General features: G+C 40.1%; 1 non-coding gene across 1 annotated transcript; it reads right to left on the bottom strand.

The window, feature by feature from the left end:
- Positions 1 to 8,430: 8,430 nt before the first annotated feature.
- Positions 8,431 to 8,537, bottom strand: LOC118550140 (U6 spliceosomal RNA). Its single transcript, XR_004924411.1, has one exon. It is a non-coding gene; the product is annotated as a U6 spliceosomal RNA (small nuclear RNA).
- Positions 8,538 to 11,191: the final 2,654 nt, after the last annotated feature.

An 11,191-nucleotide genomic window follows, 5' to 3' on the forward strand; every position in this document is an offset into this window, starting at 1 on the left:
TTTATTTTTTAAGTTTTCATTTAACATGTGTTTTAAAATAGCTCTGTGAGGTATTTTCATTAATTATGGTTTCATATTAATTTTGTTCCTCTCTATTTGGGGCAAAACTTGACTGCCCCAAATTTCTATGTGCTTTGATCACTTTCTTGTTCAGAAATTGTGTCACAAGTTTTCCTTTAGAGCCCAGGGATGGTATGTACTATTTGTGTGTTTGAGGGAAATTTATAGATAGTGATTTGACAATGTGAGCTTCAGATAAAACTCAGAAATCTATTCTCGTTTACAAAATTTTGTAAGTCTCTGTTCACAATTACCCACTAATAGAATTTAGGAGACAGAATTTTGTATTTCATTCACTGCTATATTTTCAGTAAATAGCACAAACTTTTTCACATAATTAATTATCAGTAGATGTTAAAGAAAGAAGGAAGGAGAATTCTGTTACTTATTCATAATTTTAATTTAAGCTTTCTGATTGAATTAAATTTATAAATTGATTTGTGAAAAGAAATGTCCTTATTCTGTATATCTGATTATTTGATTGCTTTGCAACATACTGTTTCTTTCCACTTATATGTGTCTCTTTCTTAATAATGCTCAGTTGTTTGAAGATAATTCAATTTATTCTTGGACTTGTAATTTTTTATCATTATTATAATGAAAACCTTCCTTCTGAGCTATATGGGAAAATTTTATATGCATGTATCAGCCACCTTACCATTATTAGTAGATTGCATGAAGGCATTTAGACTGATGGCTAATGTAGAGATGATGTGCTACCAACCTCCCTGCCATGTGTTCACGTTTGACTGAATTAAACATTACTAACTACAACCTTCTTTTTTTAAAAAAAGTTATTTCTCTAGTGCTGCAGAGAAATCAATGGAATGAAACAAAGTGAGTAAATATTTAATTCCCTCATTCTCCCACCCCTACTCAAGCATAGGCTCCTTTCAAGGTCCCTCCAAGTCTTCGTAACTAACGATGGATATAATTGGCAATTGGTAGGGTGACAGTGCTTCCTCTCAGCTGAGTTATGATTGCTGGGTATTTGGTAACTGGCTTTCTCTTACCGGGGAAGTCCTCAGATTAAATTCAGTTTATCACATCTGACCAAAGGAGGTTAGAACCGTAGCCCAACATGTCAATGGGCGATTCTTTCCCTCCTTGAACCACCAGCTCCTGTACCGTAGAAGGAAGATGACTCTTGATTGGTCCATTTCCTCCAGGCCTGATGATGGAGTCAGAAGGAAGCATGCTTCCCTATTATTAGTTTATTTCTTCTTAAATCAATTAGAAGTGAGAGAGAACGTGCAATTTCTATATGCTTGATCATATTTTGGTGAGAATTGATACAGTGGAAGAAAACAAGTGTTTTAGCCAGAGTGTGCAGTGAGTACATAGCTCTGATCCAGACACATTCAAGCTTTCAACCTTCAGCATGGTTAGCTATTTGTTTCCTACCTCCTGGGACAATGTGGTACAAACTTTAAGGCCTTCTCTTGATCCTGTGAAGCCAGACTGGGTGCTGAGAGTCTCCCTTTTGTTTGCTTTCTCTAGGATGGTGCTGACTGCCTATGTGTGATTTCTCCCAATCTGGGAGAGTGGGGCTGCTTTCAGCACATGCTCACTAGCCACTTACAAAAGCTCACTCTTGTTGCCGCCCTGTGTGCGCTGGTGTCAGGCCGTAGGTTGGGTGATGTATGGATGATGAACTGAGTGTTGTGTGTGCACAGGGACCATTTGTGGGGGTCTGCATGCAGGCCATCTCCAGTGGCTCATGGGCAGATTCCTAATGGAGGCTGTGCCATGGTTTGTAGGGTCCTTGTTGGTTTATTGCCCTCCAAGAGCCCTGGGTGCTGTTCTACTAGGTGAACCCCAGTCCCCAGTGAGCAGTACACCTCAGTATCCTGGATGGGGCTAGAAAGAAGGTTCTCTTTGGCAGCATCCTCCAGAGCTGGAGGGCTATGTGTTCACTCACATGTTCTCACTTCCCTCCATGGGGAAATCAAGGCTGGAAGGTTTCTCTTGGCTCGGAGTTGTGCCACACGGGCAGGGGTGATGAAGGCAAAGTGAATTTGTTCTTCATGCCCTCCTCAATCTGTCCAATCTCAGATTTGTTTTGTTCCATGATGTGCTGTGTCTTCCCTGCTCAACTTCTTCATAGGCACTCTCTTTAGTTTAGTGTATGACTGTGAAAATCAGTGGGGTTTTTTTTGGGAAGGGGAGGTGGACATGGTAGAAAATTCCTATTTTGCCATTTTGATGTCAGTGTTGAAATTATTTATTTATTTATTTATTTATAATACCCCAATTGAGTTTTTTTTAAGATTTTATTTATTTATTTGAGAGAGAGAGAGAGACAGAGGGCTTGTGCAGGAAGGAGGGGCAATGGGAGAGGGAGAAGCAGACTCCTGGCTGAGCTGGGAGCCAGATGCAGAGCTAGATCCCGGGACCCCAAGATTATGATCCGACCTCTAGGCAGACCCTTAGCCCACTGAGCAATCCAGGTCCCCCTAAATTTTTTATTTTAAAATAATTATATAGAAAATTCACTATTTTTGGTGTACGCTTCTGTGAATTCTGAAATTTAATACTTTGTATAGATCATGTAACCATCATACAATCACTATACAGAATAGTTCCTTTGCTCTCCAAAACTCCCTTGTGCTATTCTTTTGCCATTACACGCTTCCCTATTCCCCACTCCTTGCAAACATTGGTCTATTCTTATTTTTGTGTTTTAAAAATGTCATATTGATGGGAGCATACAATCCATAAACTTTTGAGAACCATGTGTCTTGGCAGGTGGAAGCACATGCCACAGGGCACATGCATGACCCTACCTCTGTCTCCACTCTCAGTGTTTCCTACCCCTGAGGTTTTGAACTTTGAAGTTATTTTCATAGGAATAATTCATCATTTCAAGTGTTTGAATTCCTTTACAGACTTGACTTATAGTTCTACAAAATATATTTGGCCATTGATAATACAGAGATTGTGTTGAAGTTTGGGTAAACTCATCTAATCAAGATAAGTCACGTTCTGTACACAAGTTTAGTTGAATGAACTCCATCCTAAATTTTTATCAATAGATACTTTTTCACATTTTAGGGGTAATTTAATTTATGAAGATTCACTCTAGCAGTACCAATTAGGGTATGGTTATTACTTCTTTTTTCCAGGAGTTCATATGAAATAACACATCCAGTGATTCTTTTTTTTTAATTAATTGATTTATTTTAGAGAGAGCTCAAGTGGGAAGAGCACAAGAAGAGGGAGAGAGAATCTCAAGCGGGCTGCCCGCAGAGCACAGAGCCAAGCACAGGGCTCAATCTCACGATCCTGAGATCGAGACCTGTGCTGAAACCAAGAATCCAATGCTTAACCAACTGCACCACCCAGGCGCCCCTGCAATAATTTTTAATCTTTGTTACACTAGCAAAGTCTGTGCAGAGCTGAACTATAGTGCTAGGGCGGGTATTGTCTCAAATAAAAGCTATACGCATGCAAGTTATTATATTAGTAAGAGAACAAAGTCAAGATAATCAGAAATATGTAATACTTTACCATTAAAATGGAAAAATACCTCTAAAATGAATAAAAAGAACCACAAAAGAATGCAAAGTATTAAAATTGGTGGCTCCAAACATCTAGGAGAATTCTCTTCTAATGACCTTGGTGGATCTGTCTGCTTCATGCAGTTACATGTTTATTTCAAGGATCTTCCATATGCACTCACCTGTGGACTGTCTCCTGTTGATTTTCTGGAAAACCTCAGTTTAAGACCTCTAATATGAGTAACTTTTTCAATTCTTGTCAGTGAAATATGCATAATGTCATACTAGTTGATAAACATGTAACCAAGGGTCCATTTTTGTACTTTATCTGCCAAACTGGTAATAAATTGTATATATAAGGTCATTTCATGCATCTCAATGGCAATTTTTTTCTGAGCTTTTGTTCAGAACACCAAGGATTTAGGTCATGTAATGGTGATTAAATGAATGGCCACAGAGCAGCCTGTACCTGGGATGAAAGAAAGAGTGTCAAGGGTTCACTTACCTAGTTCAGTTTGTGAAGGTTGGAATATGTATGGGTTGGGACATCTGAGTTATGTGGGCCACAGTGAACAGTTCATAATGAGACAGCCTAGGACTTTGTAAGGGAAGGATGCAGGGCCACGAGGGCTAAGGCTGTACCAGGCCACAGTAGTTCAAGGATAACTGCTATAATAATTCATTTCAGTTTTAATATTCCATTTGTTGTTTCCACTTTTCCACAGGATTGGGGTGTGATAGGAGAAGTGAAGTTTCTGTGTGAGGCCTGACCTTACCTAACTGTCCCAGAGAAATTTCCTCTGCTATCTAGAGAGTAATTGAAATGGAATAGGCAGTAAACACAAAATCCAGTTGATATTTGACTCTTGTGATTGCTGTGATTTTCAGGCAAGAGAGTGGTTCCATCCATGTAGAAAATAAAATACTATTACCCGTCCATACTCATAGCTCATGTAAGGAATGCAATTGTGTAAGATCCCTTTGGAGATACTCAAATGTTTCCTTAGGACAGTATTTCAGAGCATATTTCACCTTTCCAACTTCATGGGATTTTGTTGACTTCCAGAAAGACATGAATAGCCCCATTGTCTGCCATCCTAGAAAAGTCTCCCCACTGGTGTTTGTTTAATGTTGCATCCAGTATATTCTCAGTGTGATGCGTTGCTCTGGGAGATTGTAGCAAGTGCTCAGTAGAGATCATTTGGCTGCACCAGGCAGCTGTCTTGGCTTTGATATATCTTGTTCTAGTGGATCATCAAATCAATCATTCCTAGTGATTCTTTACAAAATTTGTGCCAAATTTTCTGTAACCAAGATGGGATTATTGAACTTTTCCATGGTTCTGTTTTATGTTTTTAAAGAAGTGGTTACATAAGGCTCTTAGTTGGAAATGTATATTCAGATGACCTGCTCAAGCATTTTTTCTTAGTTCCTACATTGTCTTTTTTGCTGTGAGACTTTGTCTTTCTGACAAAAATTTTTGAATTACATGAATACAAAAAATATTCATGTATTTGCTGTGCATTTCTAATAGGATGCAGGAGATACATGAAAGGGTTAAGAAAAGTTAGAAAGTTAAGAAACCTCATTGTCTTTATAGTATTTGAAAGTTGTGACCAACATTAAAAACATATTGACTGACATTGACCACATGATTTTTGTAAAATGACATATATATGAGATTTTCATTAATTCAGCAACTTGAATTAATGTTGCTTCTCCAAGGTTTGGATTTTATAAAGGGGTCTGGAGTTGTAATTGCATGACCAGTCTGGTATTGTCTTTTTCAGTGTTTAAGGACTCTGGCCGACATGCACGCATTTCAGTCCCTGTCCACCAGGGGGGGCAGCTTCCTACCACAATCACATTTCCTGTGTGAAATGTGGGCTTCCACTGATCATTTCTCTGTCACTCCAATGTTTCTTCATGGTAAGATTGAAGAACATTATTTAGGTGACACTCCAGAGATGAAGTGTTCTCCAGGCTTCGTGACTGTGGTACTCTTAATGCTTGGTAAGTAAATGCCTCTTAAAAATTGGATTCATTCTCGCGTTGTGTCAGCAAAACCTTTGACTATCATTTTATCCAAGAGCTTTATGCCCAACGTGACACAGGTCTCTTTTCTTTTTCCTCAGGACAAACCCATGGAGACTCAGTGACTCAGACAGAGGGCCAAATGACCCTCTCAGAAGAGGCTTTCCTGACTATAAACTGTACCTATTCAACAACTGGGTATCCCACTCTTTTCTGGTATGTCCAGTATCTGGGAGAAGGTCTACAGCTCCTCCTGAAAGCCTCGAGGGACAAGGAGAAGGCAAGCAAGAAAGGATTTGAAGCCACCTATGACAGAGATTCCAAATCCTTCCACCTGGAGAAAGGCTCAGTGCAAGCGTCAGATTCAGCTGTTTACTACTGTGTCATGAGTGACACAGTGACGGGGACTGCAGGGGGAGCTGAGCACAAACCCTGAGCAGAGCAGGGGCCTGGATGCTGAGCGTCTCTGCCTGATCCACTCTGGTTCCAGCACAGTCTGTGGTTGTTTGTCCCTCAGTGTCTGCTTGATACAAAATCATACAAACGACCAGAGCATAGGAACCAGAAGTAACATCCCCCAACCCCAGCTGTTCCTTAGTGACACTGAGAACAGTTTGATGCCAAGAGTTCCTCAGCCAGGGCATAAGTAATTTCAAGGTAAAATCACATGACAATGAAGTGGTCTCTTGCTCATCCTTGCAGTGAACGTCCTGCCCCACAAGTTGTTCAGGGACTCCTGGTGGGTGTTGCTGTGTCTTATGACAGTTTTAGAGACACACAGTGTGCCTGAGAAGGTGGTGATGCCCAATGTCTTTCCAACAGAGTATGACAGGAGAGGTGATGGGAGAGCTTCAGCCCCAAACCAGGGTTTATTAGAGAAAGAAGGGAAGGGAGGAAAGGAGGGTGAACACATGAACCCGAACAAGGGAAAGAGAGGACAGCGACCTCTGCCCTGCTTTCTTTTCTAGTGAATCAGGTGGCAACTCAGGCTGATATTCAACATGAAGGGGTGTGGGCAGAAACAGAATGGAGGAAGTGGCTCATGTCCTGGCCAGTTAAATAGATCAGTTGGCTTTCTGACAGTAGGAACTCAAATGAGATTGTTCTCAGTACCCAGGAAATACGGTGAGAGAAAATGCTCTTGCACTGATGTTTCCTAACAATATAGATCAATAGGTGACACTGGGAGGGAAATCCTATAGATTTTTCTAACTCCTGTTTTACAACCTCTCACAGAGAGCCACAAATCATGGGACTGGAGAATGTATGGGAGTCAGTGAAGTTGTGTAAAGAATAATAGAAAAGCAATGTCTGTGTTGCAGTGCAAGACTTTGTCAATATTGTTGCAATCTTCTTTAATTATCATCTCCTTATCTGCAGATTTTATGAATGAGCTATGATCAGAATATTAATACATTCCCTATTATCTTATTTATATATTTTTAGTTTAAAGTGATTTTTTTATTTAATTGTTTTAAAATGTAATTTTTATTTTCCAACCTGTGTAAATATAAATGCATGTGAAAATATACTTTAAACAATTTGAGGGATATATAATAAGAGTTTTCTCAGACATTTGGATAAACATGGTAGATTTGGGGTGCCTGGCTGGCTCTGTGGGTAGAGCTGGGACTCTGGATCTCGAGGTTTTAAGTTCGAGGCCATGTTGGGTGTAAAGATTACTTAAAAATAAAATCTCTAAAAAAAAAACCACCCATGGTAGATTAATAATACACGTTTATCTCTTGATTTCTCTAATACTCTTTTTTTAAAGGATTTTATTTATTTATTTATTTATTTATTTATTTATTTATTTATTTGAGAGAGAGTGCATGAACCCAAACAGGGGGAGGGGCAGGTGGAGAGGGAGAGGCAGACTCCCCGCTGAGCAAGGAGTAGGAGGCAGGGCTCAATCTCAGGACCCTGAGGCCATGACCTGAGCTGAACTCAGAAGCTTAACTGACTGAGCCACCCAGGTGCCTGTCTAATACTCTTTAAAAAATTTAGTAAAGACATCCCAAAGGGCAGAAAGCCATAGGCACAAACAGAAACACGAAAAAAGCAGACAGTGACACCAACCGATTTTAGAAAATGAGCTGTATATGGAGAAAGGCAAACTTGCATGAAAGACTAGACAAGGAGAAACCCGGACCTATTGTAGAAGCACCTCAGTGTGTGCCGTGCCCTCCGGAAAGGGTCAGGGAAAAGAAGCACCACATATTTTTGGATAATTGAGGAAGATGGCGTTGCCCACGTTGGTATGTGCGTGCGTGTGCATGAGTGTGCGTGTGTGTGTGTGTGTTGAGGGTACTGGGGGGAGAGAAGGAGTATAAGAAGACTGAGTGGTTACCTCGGGTCCTCAGAACTGAGCGTACGAAGCATGGAAGCTTACTGTGGTTCAGCTGAGGTAAGAGGAAACGTATAAATTCAAAGGATTGATAACTTAATGACCAAACTCTGGCATCTATTCTGGCCTTTCTGAACAGAACTGAGCTGAGCTGTGGAAATGAAACAGTGAGGAGACCTCGGTGACAGGACCTATTGTCTGAGGTCTTCAGTCTACACTCTTTAGCAGAAAGTGATTTAAGAATTTTCTGAATTTGGCCCCAACACAGGCATCTGTATAGACACTGACAGTGAGGAGGAACACTGGCATAACAGTAGGTACATTGAAAGAGCTACAGTGATTAGTCTAAACGCTTTGTCTTCTTATCATAGGTGATTTCTCTCTGCCTTGGGTGAAATCACATAGGGCAGGCATACATGATTCTTACATTCTTTTTTCATGATTCTTACATCTTATGTTGCTTCCATAATTCATTACATGTGGTATTTAAAGATTATGGAATGCTTCATGAATTTGCATGTCATTCTTGCACACGGGCCATGTTGATTTTCTCTGTACCATTCTAATTTTAGTATATGTGCTCCCAAAGTGAGCCCTATCTGTCATATTTTCGTTAAGTGCCACCCACCCACTTTATCGCAGATATAATGAATGAACATCACAGTTAGTTAAACCATCAATCCTCAAATCCTCATTTCAATATAAATTTTACTCATATTTATTTTCAGATGTAAGGTTCTCAATTAAAGTGGCTTAATGCAAAAGAATTTTGGGTAGTGGGAATCTCAGCTCTTTCATAGAGAAGGGTGACATGACCCACACATTTGCCACACCAGGAAAGCCCTGTTTCCTGTTCTTGGGCCACAGCAACACATACTCAGCAGTCCTTCCCTCACCCTGTCAGACTCCCCTCATGGTGCCAAGCCCTGAAATTGAAGAAGAAGACATTTTCCATCTAGTGGGAGAACTCAAACCTGTTGCTCTCCAGGCTCCTGAAGGTGGTCATGGCTTCCATGTGGCTAGGTAGGGAGAGTCCCAGTGGGAATGTGCCTGCCTTATGACCTAAAACAAGGGAGATAGGCAGTCTCCTGTGGGTCTTATGGGAAGGAGGGATTGTAGCATGTAATACAGAATTTCTTTGTGCCACATCACTTATTCTGACACCCCTGATTCCATGTTTTTTTCCTTTAGGATCCATAATTGCCAGAAGGTAACTCAAGCCCAACCAGCAAAGTTGGTGCAGGAGAAGGGGGCTGTCACTCTGGAATGCACATGTAACACCAGTGATCTAAGTTATAGTCTATGTGGTACAAGTAGCCCAGTAGTGGAGTGATGATATTCCTTATTCATCAAGATTCTTACAGCCAGCAAAATGCTACAGAAGGTTGCTACTCATTGGATTTCCCGAAGACAAGAAAACCTATCCAACTTGTCACCTTTGATTCAGAGCTGGAGGACTCTGCAGTGTATTTCTGTGCACTGAGGGAGTCTACAGTAAAATGCGTGATGGAGGGGGGTGTACCCAAACCCCAGGGCTCTTCTTGATGCATCTCCCTGCTGTAGGGCCCAAGGCGGGGGATTGCCATCCCAGACAAGAAGTGGAACAGGTATAGGCTTAAAGGGAAAAACTCACTCTAAGAAAATACCTCGCTGGATAAGAGTTATCATGCATCAAAAACATCCTTATCCCTATAAATTTGTGTTGAAATTGTTTATTTAAGACTAGAATAGCCACAGTAAACAAATTGCCATTTTGCAATTAGATTTAGCCAGAAGAATTGGCTAAGGAAATTTAGAAACATTTGACTTAAAAATCAGTAATAATGTGTGTGAATAGTTGGATTTTCAGATCAATTTGTTCAGTAAATATTTATTGAGCATATATTATGTTACAGGCATTGTTAGACTAAGGAAAGCTGTGAAATGCCTCTGTGCTTTTTGTGTTTTTGTTTTATATCATGCCATTTTATACCATGTAATGATTTAATTTAATTTGGTTTGTTTACTGTGAGTCGTTGTACTTGCATTTAATTTTTAAGGGTCCTGCTCTGCGACAAGTTCATATTAGTGTTCATTCCATCTTATTAACACCTCTAGCAAAGGTGTGCTCAGTCTGCATACAGAAGGCTTACCTGCTTCCCACCAGTCTCATTAACAAATGATCATAGTTAGGGATTCTTAGGGGGACACTATGAAAGAGCAGAGTATGAACTTTCCCCTTTGTCTGTTCCTGCTCTTGATTTCAACACTCCTTCAAAAGTATTTTTTGCAAACATATGGTTTAGTTTGCACACTTCCAAGCTCTCCTGTTTGATCAATGTTCCACACTCCAGGGGCACCTGGGTGGCTCAGTTGGTTAAGTGTCTGCCTTTGGCTCAGGTCAGGATCCCAGGACCCTGGGATCTAGCCCCAGTTCGGCCTCCCAGGTCAGCGGGGAGTCTGCTTCTCCTTGTGTCCTCTGCCCCTCCCCCTACTCATGCTCTCTCTCTCTCTCTCTCTCTCTCTCTCAAATAAATAAATAAACAAATAAAATCTTTTAAAAAATGTTCCATACTCCAAAATCCTCGTTCTCTCCATTTTTCCTCCTTCCACCTCTAACTCCATTTGCTCAGTGCCTTAAAATTTGAATGATAATGGATGGTTGATAATTGGTCTTGCATTGTAACACCCTCTTATATTTGTTAGGAAGACAGATATGTAGAGAAGAAATCTTAAGAATCTCTTGAAATGTTTTTAATTACAAACTTTTACCATTTTATCATACACTTTTACCATTTAAAATTTTTTTTGATTGCACAAATCAGTGGTATTAAATACATTTACACTGTTGTTCAACCAGCACCACCATCCATTTCTAAAATTCTTTTCACCTTGAAAAACTGAGTATTTATACTCATTAAACAATAACTCTCCATTATTCCATCCCTCCAGTCTTTGGGAACTACCATTCTGCTTTCTCTTTCCATGAGTTTGACTACTTTAGATACCTCATAGAGGTGGAATTATGCAGTATTGGTCATTTTGTGACATTTCGTTTGACATAATGTCCTCAGGGTTCATCCATGTTGCACCGCATGCCCACATTTCTTTCCTTTTTAAGGTTGGATAATGTTCCAGTGTATGTACATAGCACATTTTGTTTATCTATATCTCTTGATGGACTTTTGGGTTTCTTCCACCATTTGGTGGAAATAGGAATCTACAATCACCTCAATATTATAGGGATTTAGCCAAATTCTTTCAATTTTTG

This window comes from Halichoerus grypus, chromosome 8, assembly GCF_964656455.1.
Source record: "Halichoerus grypus chromosome 8, mHalGry1.hap1.1, whole genome shotgun sequence".
Lineage (NCBI taxonomy): Eukaryota > Metazoa > Chordata > Mammalia > Carnivora > Phocidae > Halichoerus > Halichoerus grypus.